General features: G+C 46.8%; 1 pseudogene; it reads right to left on the bottom strand.

The window, feature by feature from the left end:
* Positions 1 to 4,019: 4,019 nt before the first annotated feature.
* LOC108528046 (3 beta-hydroxysteroid dehydrogenase/Delta 5-->4-isomerase type 1-like) lies at positions 4,020 to 12,502 on the bottom strand (annotated as a pseudogene).
* Between the last annotated feature and the right edge of the window lie 693 nt (positions 12,503 to 13,195).

Here is a 13,195-nt window from a genome sequence, read left to right as displayed (position 1 = left end):
CAACCTCTGCCTCCTGGATTCAAGCACTTCTCCTGCCTCTGCCTCCCAAGTAGCTGGGATTATAGGCGCCAACGCCTTGCCTGGCTAATTTTTTTGCATTTTTAGTAGAGAGGGGCTTTTGCCATGTTGGCCAGGCTGGTCTCGAACTCCTGACCTCAGGTGATTCACCTGCCTCAGCCTCCCAAATTGCTGGGATTACAGGCGTGAGCCACTGTGTCTGGCCCAAGTCTTCCTTAATGGGGACCCAGAACTCTTACTCTGAGGTCAGTGAGGGAAGCAGGCAGGGCATCTCCAGGGGTGGCCCTGGGTGATCCTGTGTGTGCCCAGCATGTCTTTCCAGGTGTATCTTCCATTTCTCCCTTGGCGTAGTGCTGTCTGGTCTGGTCTCATTGTTCCCTATAAGTGACCCCTTTCCCATCCTGGGTCTTTGCAGACTCCATTGTCTCTATCTGGAATACTTTTCCTTGCATTCCTGTCTGTAGAAATCCTACCCATCTTCTGATATTTAGCCCAAATGCAAGGACCCCATGAATCCCCTTTGGGAATGGATCTCCCGAAAGCATTTTCCTTTCTTATGGCACTCTTCACATTTACTGTGCACAGCACCTAACATGTCTCCTATTTTATCTCCCACACTGGACCACTAGACTGGGAGCAGAAGTGGAAAATCAGAGGCCTTAAATCCTGGGGCCAGCCTGTGAATGTGATTTCTTAGTTTGCTTATTTTTCCCCCACCAAATTTAATTTATTAAAAAATTATAACCTATGTTAACCATACAGGAAAGCAGAGAATATGATATAATAATGTATATTTGGGACTTATCGCCAAGAATGAACAGATTTGCTGCTGACACCTCGCCACCACGTTTTAAGATATAAATTATTGCAGATACACTTTGAACACTAGCCCACACATCCCTCTCCCGAAGCAGATCTTCACACTGCTGTTTCAAATTTAGAGTTAGTCACTAATATTTAGAAATCACAGGATTTCACATCATAAGAGTTGGCCTCCAGCCACTTTCCTGCCAGTTCTCACCAGTCCATCACAGGTTCTGGGGCCCATCCCGGCCCTTCGACCCTGCCTATCCAATCTGTGGCTTGGTCTGGCACCCGAGCTCTCTCATCTGCCCTCTGTACATGCTTCCCAGGAGGCGAGGGGACTCCTCATGCCCCCTGTCCTCTGCACCACTGCTTGGGCTATGCCCACTGTCTGGACCGAGGAATTCAAGGCCTCATTCAAGACCCACTGGCTCCTGTGGCTTTTCCTAGTGAATTCGGCTCAGCTCCATTCTCAGTACTCATATACACGTAGCCCTTAAGCCGGTGGCTGAGCACTGGCCCGTGCTTTCATTCAATCCTGTGTTAGGTACCCTGCAAAGTCACCTTGGTGGAGAAAAAGGACTTGAAAATCCCAGCAAGGTCAGGCTTTCTTGTTCTTCCCTCCTAGCCTTTGCTGCCTCCGTGTGGTGCATCACGTGAAGTGCAGCGAGGCTTGGTGCAGGAGCTCTGCCTGCTTGGCACCCTCAGGTGTAAGAAGGGATGGCATATTTTGTTGGCCACAACACTCCGAGGCCTTTGTGCTTGTTCAGTTGAGACTGTTGACTCATCCGGCCCCCTCGTCTCTTTCTTCGAACTCCCCTCACTGCCCGTTGGAGCTCTGTCCTTTTCCTTCCTTTCCCTGTGAAAATTGCCCTGGTGGTTTCATAAGTGTAGGGTTTCACTAGACTGAAAAACCAGGGGAAGGGCTCTTGTCCCTGATTCTACCACCCTCCGTTGATTCCCATGGTGCTTGACATTAACATATGGATCGTGAGCACACCTTACAAGAGCTGGAGAGATGCTGGCTCTTGCATTTTGTGCACGGCTGGGGAAGGAGGGATGTTGCCTTTTTCACCTTACCCAACTGCCTAGGGCCACTCCCCCCGATGCTAGTGCTGATTATCTGTTCCTTGGGGTTTTGAAAGTGGTGGAAACCTGTTGATCTGGGCCAGAATATGGTTCCCTTTTCTCTTCAGAATGAACACTGAAACTAACTCCATTATGGTAATCAAATTCAACTGATTAATGATCTGTTAATTTCCTGTGTAAGAAAGAAGCCATTTTGATGTTGGGTGTGACTCTCATCATTGCTGTGATACACCCAGGTCCAGAGGGAGACAGCTTCTGTCCCCACACTCTGGACCCACAGCAACCTCCACACCTGCTTCAGTTCAGCCCTGTCCCTGATGCCCCTGACAGTGTTTTCACTGATTGGTTAATTACTATGTCATCACTGAAGTCACCAAACTTGTCTTTATTGGCCTCCTCTCTTCAGGGGAATTGAGAAGAATGAGAGAGCCAGTGATTAAAGAGGAGATGGAGGGAAGAAAGAGGCTAAGGATATGGAAGAATAAAGGGAGAAAGGATATGATTTAAAGAAGAGAAGGAGAAAGAAGAGAGAGAGGCAGTTAAATCTCGGCATGTGGGATAGTAGACTTCTAATTTTGGGCTGAGTAGAAGGTATATTTTGGGGGAAGTTCACACTTGTTTTCTTTACTTGCCCAGGAACCCATGGTGTGGCTCATTGTGTGATTTGAAAGGGTGAAATGCAGGGTTATGTATGATCAGAATGGTCAACACACGTATAGCCAGGAGTGTTCTAGAGACCTTCTACAAAATTGGCACTGAATCTGATAGAGGCTGGATGCATTTTTTGTTTCTCTCAGCCCTGCTCAGGTCCATTAGGAAAGGCATGCAAACTCTTTCAGATGCCCCTTAGGGATTCTCCTGGGTTCTAGAGAATCCCCTGCATGTGGACTGGGCAAGAAAGAGGTAACCCAAAAAAGCTGGGGCTCTCCCAAGTATCACCACCCCATGCTCCAGTGCTCTGCTGTACCACCAACAAGATGAGTTCAGGCTGTCTGATTCCGTGGAAAGATAAGGACTTTCAAGGCCAAGTCCCTGGTAGAAGGCCTAGCCATTAATCAGTTAGTGTGACTGTGAACAAGTTTCCTCACCAGTAAAATGGGAATAGTCACCCCCACCTGATAGGTTTCTGATGAGTATTCAGTGAGGGAATATATGTCATATGTAGGTCATGTTGTACATGCCTGAAACATAGTAGAACTCATTCAGTCTTCACTGCCCTTCCTGACCCTCCCGCTACTCTGCCCACCCCGCATCCCCAACTTCATGCTACTCTCCTAGGTAAAAGATGGTGATACCTGGAAATGAAAAGGAACGAGGAAAGTATATATTAACAAAAACCATGCCTCTCTCCAGGTTAGGCATTAAAACATTTATTGCTCTTTACATTGAACCGTGTGAAGAAATAGGAGATTTGAAAGAAAAGAAATGAAATCCTTTCTCATTTAAGAGGAAAATTGGAGCTCTAGTAGTTAAAAGCGACCCTCAAGTTAAAAGAGACCACAAGCTGGGCGCAGTGGCTCACACAGTGGATCACACCTGTAATCCCAGCACTTTGGGAGGCCGAAGAGGGCAGATCACGAGCTCAGGAGATTGAGACCATCCTGGCTAACACGGTGAAACCCCGTTTCTACTAAAAATACAAAAAATCAGCCGGGTGTTGTGGTAGTGGGCACCTGTAGTCCCAGCTACTCAGGATGCTGAGGCTGGAGAATGGCGTGAACCCAGGAGGCGGAGCTTGCAGTGAGCTGAGATCGCACCATTGCACTCCAGCCTGGGAGACAGAGCAAGACTCCGTCTCAAAAAAAAAAAAAAAAAAAAAAAAAAAAAAAAAAAAGGACCACAATTTTTCAGAATCAGTCACTGAGGTTTGGAAAAAGCAAATCACATTGTCTTTCCTCTGGTGTATGATTAGGACAGAAAGCTGCTAGTTGGGCCAGGGACTGGGCAGGTTTTGATGACATGAGGAAGACAATAAGTTGGGCATTGTGTGAAAGGGAGGAGGCAGGACCTGGGCTTGTGCCCTTGTCACCTTCTGTACGAAGCCAGGAGGGTGGAGCTTGATGACATCTCCTAACAATACCCACATGCACATCTCTGTCATCCTTAAATCACTGAGTCTTGGACTTCAGGGTCTCCTTGTGCTGGTCCACAAAGGAACCAACCCACTCCACGGTTTTCTGGTTGGCTTCCTACCAGCTGTAGAGTGGCTCATAGGCCAGATCTCGCTGAGCCTTCTTGTAAGCGAAGGTGAACACGCTATTTGACAATGTCACTATGTGGCAGTTGAAGGGCGGTCCATAGGTGTAAATGGGTCTGAGAAGGAAGCTCACTATTTCCAGCAGGAAGCCAATCCAGTACATCAGGGATAAAGGAAGGCTCCATCTGGAATCAAGGCGGAGGCCGAACTCTTTGCTCAGGGTGTAATTAAGGTTATCATAGCTTTGGTGAGGCGTGTCATCTGAGATATAGTAGAACTGTCCTTGGACACTTGGGGCCTTCCTGGGGTCCTGCAGGGCCCTCAAGGCCAGAATGTGGGCCCAGGCCACGTTGCCAACATAGACTGGGTTGACTCTGGGGAACTTGCTGAAACTTGACAGGATCCTATTGTTGTTTAGCGCCTCATCTATACCAGCAGAAAGGATTGGGCTTCCTTCCCCACAGATAAACATTGGTCTTAAGGCACAAGTGTACCAGGTGCCACCATTTTTCAGAATCCACCCATTGGCCACCAGCACAGCCTTCTCGGCAAGCTTTTTGCTATATGGATATGGAGCAGATCATGTGTTTTCCAGAGGCTCTTCATGGCCATTCTGGATGATTTCCTTGTAGGAGTTGGGCCCGACTACGTCTAGGGTACTGGTGTAGATGAATATTGGCACAGTAGCTTGGACACAGGCCTCCAACAGAAGCTGGGTACCTACCAACGAAAAGCATGCTGTCAGTGTCAGGAAATACAACTAAGGGGCCCCAACCACATGCATGTATCTCCACTCCCTAGTGCAGTGGTTATAACAGACTCGGGGTCCTTTCTTCTGTGATTCTGACTGAGACTGGGCCATGCTACAGCCATAGGAAAAACACTAAAATGAAAAGAAACTGACATATGGGTTCTGGAGAGCAAGAATTTCTAGACTTTTGGCTGTATGGATGTGTGTGTGTGTGTGTGTGTGTGTGTGTACTTTAATTTTGGCAAAGGACCTAGGGTTATCACTTTATATTTTGCGAAGTAAGGATGTTGAAAATTATAATGTGACATCAATACCATTAAAGGCAGGTTATTGAAAAACTAAAAAATCAGGAAGATATACTCTGAGAATATGGACAGTCCCAGTCCTTAGGCAGAAAAGGGCAGTGGAAGAAATTATGTCACACACATACCCATACACAGTTGTATATAAGCAATATACACTCTTAAATATACATGCAATTTCTGGTATTTTTCTCATTTTGAGTGGACTGATAAAACTTAGTCACAAGGACCATTCCTGGAGTCATTGAGCAAAGAATGGCTTGTGGGGAGATGCTGGAAACCCACACTCTTTTCCTGATTGTGTGTTCGCTGGGAAAGCTGCTTCCAATTCTGGCTGTGACTCTGTTTACCTGATTATGTAAAGTCGGGGTGATAAACCTTCCCTTAAACCCTGCCCTGGTGTTTCCTGTGGAGCCTGGTGGAGGACTGGGGAGAGGAGTGTGCCCTCTGCTGGTAACACCTGCACTGGGAGGACCTGGTAGCATCCCCTGAGCTGTGTGGAAGTGAAGCTCATGGAGGTGCTCAGAGTGCCTTCCCTTGAAGAAGGAAGGAATTTCGTAGGTAAGGATTATTATTTTTTCTTCTTCTTTTTTTTTTTTTTTTTTCCCAGTTTAAAGTTTTTGGGGAATTTGGGTTTTTGGGGGGACAGCCCCATGTTTTCAACAATTAATCTGGTGGTAGAGAAAATGTGGAAGTAGTTTACCTTCAAGAGGGAAATGACCAACATTGTGAAATGTTTTCTAAGCCTTGGAGTGATAATGGTTTAGGAAACAGATGCCTCTAACACTTCCTCTGTCATTTCACATTTCTTGTTGTTGGGAGCTGTGGAGAGTTAAGAATTCAAATGAAAAACTGGTTACTCTTAACACCCTCCTTGCACTGTAGAGGTACTTAAAGGTATGCGTAAGTAGAAACTGGAAAGATGGCCGGGCGCGGTGGCTCAAGCCTGTAATCCCAGCACTTTGGGAGGCCGAGACGGGCGGATCACGAGGTCAGGAGATCGAGACCATCCTGGCGAACACGGTGAAACCCCGTCTCTACTAAAAGATACAAAAAACTGGCCGGGCGAGGTGGCGGGCGCCTGTAGTCCCAGCTACTCGGGAGGCTGAGGCAGGAGAATGGCATAAACCCGGGAGGCGGAGCTTGCGATGAGCTGAGATCCGGCCACTGCACTCCAGCCTCCAGCCCGGGCGACAGAGCGAGACTCCGTCTCCAAAAAAAAAAAAAAAAAGAAACTGGAAAGATTTTTTATTGAGATGGTGCTGGATACCCAAAAGCAATTAGCTGCTTTAGAAAAGGTGTCGGAATAGACTGAATGTGGAGGGCCAGGCCCGCGGTTGGGTGCTGTGGTGCTGAAGAGACTAGGCTCTGGGAAACAGATGGTGAGACTGCATGACAAGATTCCTTAAGGAAATGTGTCTGGATTTAAAGTGGTTTGGAAAGCTGCAATTCAGGAAGACCATCAAGACTTTAAGGGATAAGGATTGAATGAAGGTGCACTTTGGACACCTGGCTGGGAATGGCTCTGTAAGAGCACGCCCTGTGGTGAGCTGAAGAGATTGTGTATTCTGGACACCTGGAAACCCTTTTTGTTAAGAAAATATTGTGAGAAAGCATGTGCTGGATAATTCTGTCCTGACAGACCACTGTGAACCAGCTTTGCTAGTTCTCTTGAGAAAACTTCTTTGAGGTGGGCAGCAGGGCTCTGAATGTTCTTGATATGGGAGTGCTGGGAGGGGAAGAGCGTGGTCCCTTTAAATGATATGGGAGTGGGGAAGGGAAGTGCTGGGTGAAGGAGGGTGTAGTCCCTGGCTAGGGCTCCACTCCCAGGGACGTAGATGAGGACAAGCATTTTCTGCCCAAATGTTGCATTTCCCACGACCACCCTGGCCTGTCATGCCCCCATTCTGTGCCTATAAAAACCCCCAAGACCCTAGCAGGACACACACAAGCTGCCAGACAATGAGAGGAGCCGATTGGCAGAAGAAGACAGAAGGGGCTGGATGTCAGAAGGGGCACATCAACGGACGAACACATCAGCAGAGGAACACATGGGCAACTGGACGTTGGGAGGAACACACTGCCCAGCAGAGTGATGTGGAGTTTTCCTGGGATAGTCGGAGAAGAGTTGGGCAGTTGAGCTGCCAACTCCATGGGCAAACCTTCCCCTTCTGGCATCCCCCAGCTGCTGAGAGCTACCTCCACTCAACAAAACCTGGCACTCATTCTCCCAGCCCAGGTGTGATCCAATTCCTCTGGTAACCAAAGCAACAACCCGAGATACAGAAAGCCCTCTGAATTTCCGACAAGGTAGAGGGTCTAATTTAGCTGGTTAAAACAAGCCACCAGGCCGGGCGCGGTGGCTCAAGCCTGTAATCCCAGCACTTTGGGAGGCCGAGACGGGCGGATCACGAGGTCAGGAGATCGAGACCATCCTGGCTAACATGGTGAAACCCCGTCTCTACTAAAAAATACAAAAAACTAGCCAGGCGAGGTGGCGGGCGCCTGTAGTCCCAGCTACTCGGGAGGCTGAGGCAGGAGAATGGCGTAAACCCAGGAGGCGGAGCTTGCAGTGAGCTGAGATCTGGCCACTGCACTCCAGTCCGGGCGACAGAGTGAGACTCCGCCTCAAAAAAAATAAAATAAAATAAAATAAAATAAAATAAAATAAAACAAGCCACCTATAGATGTCAAAACTAAACGAGCAAAACTAAAAGAGCACATGTAACACACACCCACTGGGGTTTCAGGAGCTGTAAACATTCACCCCTGACACTGCCATGGTGTCGGAGTCCCACAGCCTGCCTCTCTGTATGCTCCTGTAGAGGTTTGAGCAGTGAGGCACTGAAGAAGCAAGCCACACCCCCATTGCATGCCTGCTGAGGGGGACGAGGGGATTTTTCCCATTTCATTATCATCAGCCTACACACAAAGTTTAAAATGATGACTATGGTGGCACCTGGAAGGTTTGATGCTGTCCCAGAGGCAAAGAGTGGCTGGATATCAAGAATCTGAAGTCAGAGTTTAGTCGACTTTTGACTGGAGCCGTAATAGAAAAAGTGTCCACAGCCTTTGGAGTCACACAGGAGTGAGTTTAAAGTCTAACTCTCCTACTTACTTACTTACCTGGGGGGCCCTGCACAAGTTACTTGCCATCTCTAGCACTGGTTTCCTCATGTAAAAAGCTGAAGATAGCAGCTTTGAACTCCCCCAGTTGGTAGTGATTAGCAAAGACACTTGGCCCAGAGCACAGCAGGTGTTCAGTGGAGGGACTTCTTTTCCTTTCTTGTCCTTCTTTGTGATCCTTAATCCCCTACCTTGCTTCATCTCCTCCCCAGGCTACTGTACCTTTCACATTGATGTTCATGACAGACTCTCTGTGAGTGACACCGATGATGTCTATGACAGAGGTGGTGTGGATGATGACCAAGATGTCCTGGCAGGCTCTCTTCAGGCATGACTCATCCAGAATGTCTCCTTCCAGCACTGTCAGCTTGGTCTTGTTCTGGAGCTCTGTGTGAACACGGGTCAGGTGATTGGAACATTTCTGAAACTGGCTTGGAAGTTTCTTGATAAAGATGATGTTACAGAGGTGTTCAGGGATGGTTAGAGTCATGGTGTTGGGGTGGAGGGTGTACATTCCATGGAAGGAACAAGTAAACAAAGACACAGAAGTCAGAATGTGTAGCAATTTATTGGGAAAGAGCAAACATCTGTTTCTACCCCATCTCATTTCAGCAAAGTAATCTGAGCAATGAGCTGTCAGGTGTACCTGGAATATAAGCATTTCCAGAGTCATGGGAAACTCACTAAAATATTGAAAGAGAGTAGGGTGATTGTGGAGAGTTGGGTGTAAGAGGGAAAATTCGAATTTAGTTCTGCAGGTGATGCGGGATCATGATTTTGGGTCTCCAGCACCACGTCAAAGAAAATCCCTTATTTATATTTGGAATAAGTAGAGAACCAGGCAGAGCATGGTGGCTCACATCTGTAATTCTAGCACTTTGGGAGGCTGAGGTGGGCTGACTGCTTGCACCCAGGAGGTCAGGACCAGCCTGGACAGCCTCATGAAACCTCATCTCTACTAAAAATACAAAAATCAGCCGGGCGTAGTGGTGCCTGCCTATAGTCCCAGATGCTCAGGAGGCTGAGAAAGGAGGATGGATGGAGCCCAGGAGGTAAAGGTGGCAGTGAGCAGAGATCATTCCTCTGCACTCAGCCTTGGTGGCACAGCCAAAGCCTGTTAAAAAAAAAGTGAGAGAGACAGAGAAACAGAAGCAGAATTATGATGTAGGAAGTCAACCTTGGCTTGAGGATATAAAATGGACTGATATAGGGGATATGAGAAAGTAAGGTAATTAAGAGATTAATCAGATTATCTGTGCCAAAGTTTCGATGAGGTCTGGAAGCAGGGTCCAGCAGTGGAAGCAGAGGAGGGCAGATACAACAGGTTTGAATTTCAGATCTTACCTTAAAGGTCCTGATACCTACTGGATCTGGGTTGAGAGAAAAAGAAGACAAAATCACCCCTATGGTTTCCTGCCTGGGCAATCGGGAGGAGAGTGGAGCCATTACTAGGGAACTGCAGATGGGCTTAAATGAGGAATTTCCATGAAAAACTCATCAGACTTGAAAAGAAGATAGCAATGCTGAAAGTTAGCGACCAATGAACTAATATTCCAGCTGTCTAGCCGAGGGCAGTGGTTACAACTTTAATGTCTTCAGGATCCTCTGAAATCCCCAAGACATGATGCTGACAGTAAAGTTGTCACCTGGAATTAGCCCACGCCATGAACACTGTGGTACATGGAGCTTGGATAAATACTCTACACTTGTTTGTTCTTTATAATCTGCATATGACTCACAGCTTGCTTATTTCCTTTTACAGCAATGTCATGAGATAGGTTTTCTGAGTCCCACTTTATTGATGAGGAAACTGAGGTTCAGAGAGGTTAAGGGACAGATCAAAGGTCACATTTCTAGTGGACACTCAAACTTGCCCACCCCACCTCCAAGCCTCGTACCCTGTACACCAGGTACAGGACTGGCTGTTTACAATAAACTTTTCTGAGAAAGTTCAACTGAAATTGGCAACAAAGGCCAAAGAACAGTGAGAGTAAAATTCAGAGTGAAAAATTCAATACTGGAGCAATTCCATCCAGGGTTTCAGATAGGACCATTTACTCTCCTGATGCCTCTGTCATGTTTTGTCTACTCCCAGCCCCTTCCTATTGCCAGGCAACTCCAAGAAGGCCATGGTATGGGGGAGGCAGGGAAGAGGCTGCTGGGGAGGACGTGGGTGACAGACTGAGAGTGGAATTTTCTCTGGTTCTATTTCCACCTCTGCACTTCCTGCTCCCTTCCTCTGCTTCCCCTTTGCTGCCAACTTCAGACAGACTGGCTCAAAGGAATTGCCTTTTCAAAGTTGAAGAAGTCTAAAGCCAAGAGAAAAGGCTCTTCCTCAGTGAGTTCACAGGGATCTAGAAACTAGGAATGGGGACTTTGTAGTGGAGCCATAGTTCGCTCCTTCCTCAAGCTGCTAGACTAACTCTGTTTAAGAGTGCAGATGCTGCACTAGACTCTCTGGGTTCAAATCCAGGTTTGCCATATTCTAACTCTGGGACTTCCAGTGAGTTAGTTAACCTCTCTGTGTCTGTCTCCTAATCTGTAAGAAAGGAGGATAATAATATTAACAATCTCATAGGGTTGCTATGAGTAACAAATGAGTCAGCACATGCAAAACATGTAGCACAGTACCTGGCACAGAAAGAACACTGAAAGGATTCTCTGTTTTTATCTTCATACAGGCCACTGTGCATCCATTATATCCCCTGCATTTTCACCATAAGGAACAATTCCTCTAGGCTGAGTATTGCTTTTTTCTGGTATTATGTGTTAGATTGTAAATATTGGTGACACCTAAGGATTACAAACATTTAATCTTGGTCTTGTGTTAATATTTGTTTATGAAAGACACCATTAAAACAAGGGTGGAGGAAATCGGAAGAGGTCTGAGAAGAGCGAAAGAGGAACAGAGTATTGGGTGTGGTCCCTGAATGATGTCAAGTGGGGGCTTCTCTGAGGGCAGGTCATGAGTCTCTACACTGCCAGAGCCCACGTGAAGACACACAGTCCACCCAATATCCTGGGTTGGGGAGGAGGACAGGGAATTGGGCACCCAGGGAGGCAAAGGGAGAGACTGAAGACCCACTTTGCCAAGCATCAGCTCTGGAGTCAAGTGACGAAGCCTCTGGAGGAAGCTCTGGTCTGAGCTGTGCTACACATTAATTAGATGGTCTTGGCAAGTTGCTTTATGTTTCAGGACCTTGATGGTTCATTGTTCAGTTGGATACAACCCCTTTTATACCCCTCATGGGGTTATTTGCACAAGGATCTGCTACACCAAATTCTGCAATTTCTTGATGATTGAGCAACAGAGACAAATAGTTAAAAAATAAAGCCATATATGAACAATTGAAATGAGGTATATCTGGCCTCATACTGCCTCTTACCGTCTCTGCTCTGTGCTGTGCACTTGTGCACGAGCTCTCTCTCTCACTGATGTTCTCTCTCTCTTATCCTCTCTCTCTCTCTCTCACTCTTTCTCATGCATTCTCTGTCTTTCTCATTCTCTCTCTCTGATTTTCTCTCTCCCTCATTTTCTCTCTCTGTTTCGCTTTCTGGCACACACACACACACTTACACACTCACCTATACCTTCGCTTCTTTTTATTTTGCCTTCACTAAAAATGCCAAGGATGCTACAAAACAAAACAAAGCTCAGGGCGGTCTAGAGAGGCAGAAACCCACTGGTGAGGTCTCCAAGTCAACAGCATCCTTTGTGAATGTTGCAAAGCAATTGCCAAGACAAAAAGCTTCAGAACATAAAAAAGTTGTAAACAAGAAAAATAACTGATGTGGGATTTTCTAGATGAGAAGAAAATGGGCCTGGTGTCCAAAGTGGCTGTGTCTCAAGTTCTGGGTCAGGGCCAGAATCCAGTCTCTGGACACCCCATCCAGTATCTTTCACACTATGCCATTTTATACTGTTTGATATTCTTTTTATGATGACTGTGGATGTGGGATTGGCTTAGATTTGACTATAACTTTCTATAACTTGCTAGAAAAGGTCCACCTCCCCACACCCATGCAGGGCTTAAAATGGAGCCACACACCCACGAATCAAGTTTGCTTACCAGAAAATTCCTCCCTCAGCTCTGGTCTGAAGGCCTTGTCCAAGGCCCTGATCTCCTTCAGCTCCTTCTCCTCCACCAACAGGCAGGCGATCCTCTGACCCAGAAACCTTCCTGCTCCTGTCACAAGGCAGCTCCAGCCCATCATGGCCAATCCAAAGTAGCAGACAACACACTCCAGGAAACAGAAGATGCTGGGGAGCAGATCTGATTCTAGGGTGACCCTGGAGAGGGTTAAAAAAGAGGTCAAATGGTTATACACTCACACAGAGGCTTTATTTTCCTCCACCCCATTTTTTTGCAAAAATTCCATGTCTTCACCATTTCCAGGAGTAGCTGAAAGAAAATAAAGAAACTCTGTTAGATTGTTAAAAAGCTGGACAGAAGAGTCAGGGTGCTGGTCACTTCATCCCCTAAGGCAGCCCTGGAGCTTTATGCTCTGTGGCTCCTGGCTTTCCCCTTATCACTTTGAACTCCTGCCACACACTCATTGCTCCTGTCTCTTCCAGCATCCCTTTTCTCAGAAGAAAAGTGAGCTTTAATATATATCTCTAATTCTTCCCAGCAACAGGACGAGAAGTCCAATTCTAAGGCTACAGTGTGGTAAAGAGTCTTAGGTTTAGCCTTAACAGGACACTGGTCAGTTGATACCAGTTGTCTGGGATCCGCAATCTGTGATCTTAAACTAGACTGAGAGAAATCTCCAAGTGTAATGTGAACTTTGCCTTTGTGCAGTAAATATGTTTGGAGGGAAATCCACATGAGCTCATTCTCTCCTCTCTCAGAGTGTCATTTGAAATCCTGCTGCAGTCTTGCAAAGTTTAGAAATTTGTAGTGGTGA

Source organism: Rhinopithecus bieti, unplaced genomic scaffold (assembly GCF_001698545.2).
Source record: "Rhinopithecus bieti isolate Rb0 unplaced genomic scaffold, ASM169854v2 scaffold_3040, whole genome shotgun sequence".
Taxonomy (NCBI): domain Eukaryota; kingdom Metazoa; phylum Chordata; class Mammalia; order Primates; family Cercopithecidae; genus Rhinopithecus; species Rhinopithecus bieti.
The sequence above is the reverse complement of the archived record's forward strand: the minus strand, read 5'-3'. Positions and strand labels throughout refer to the sequence as shown.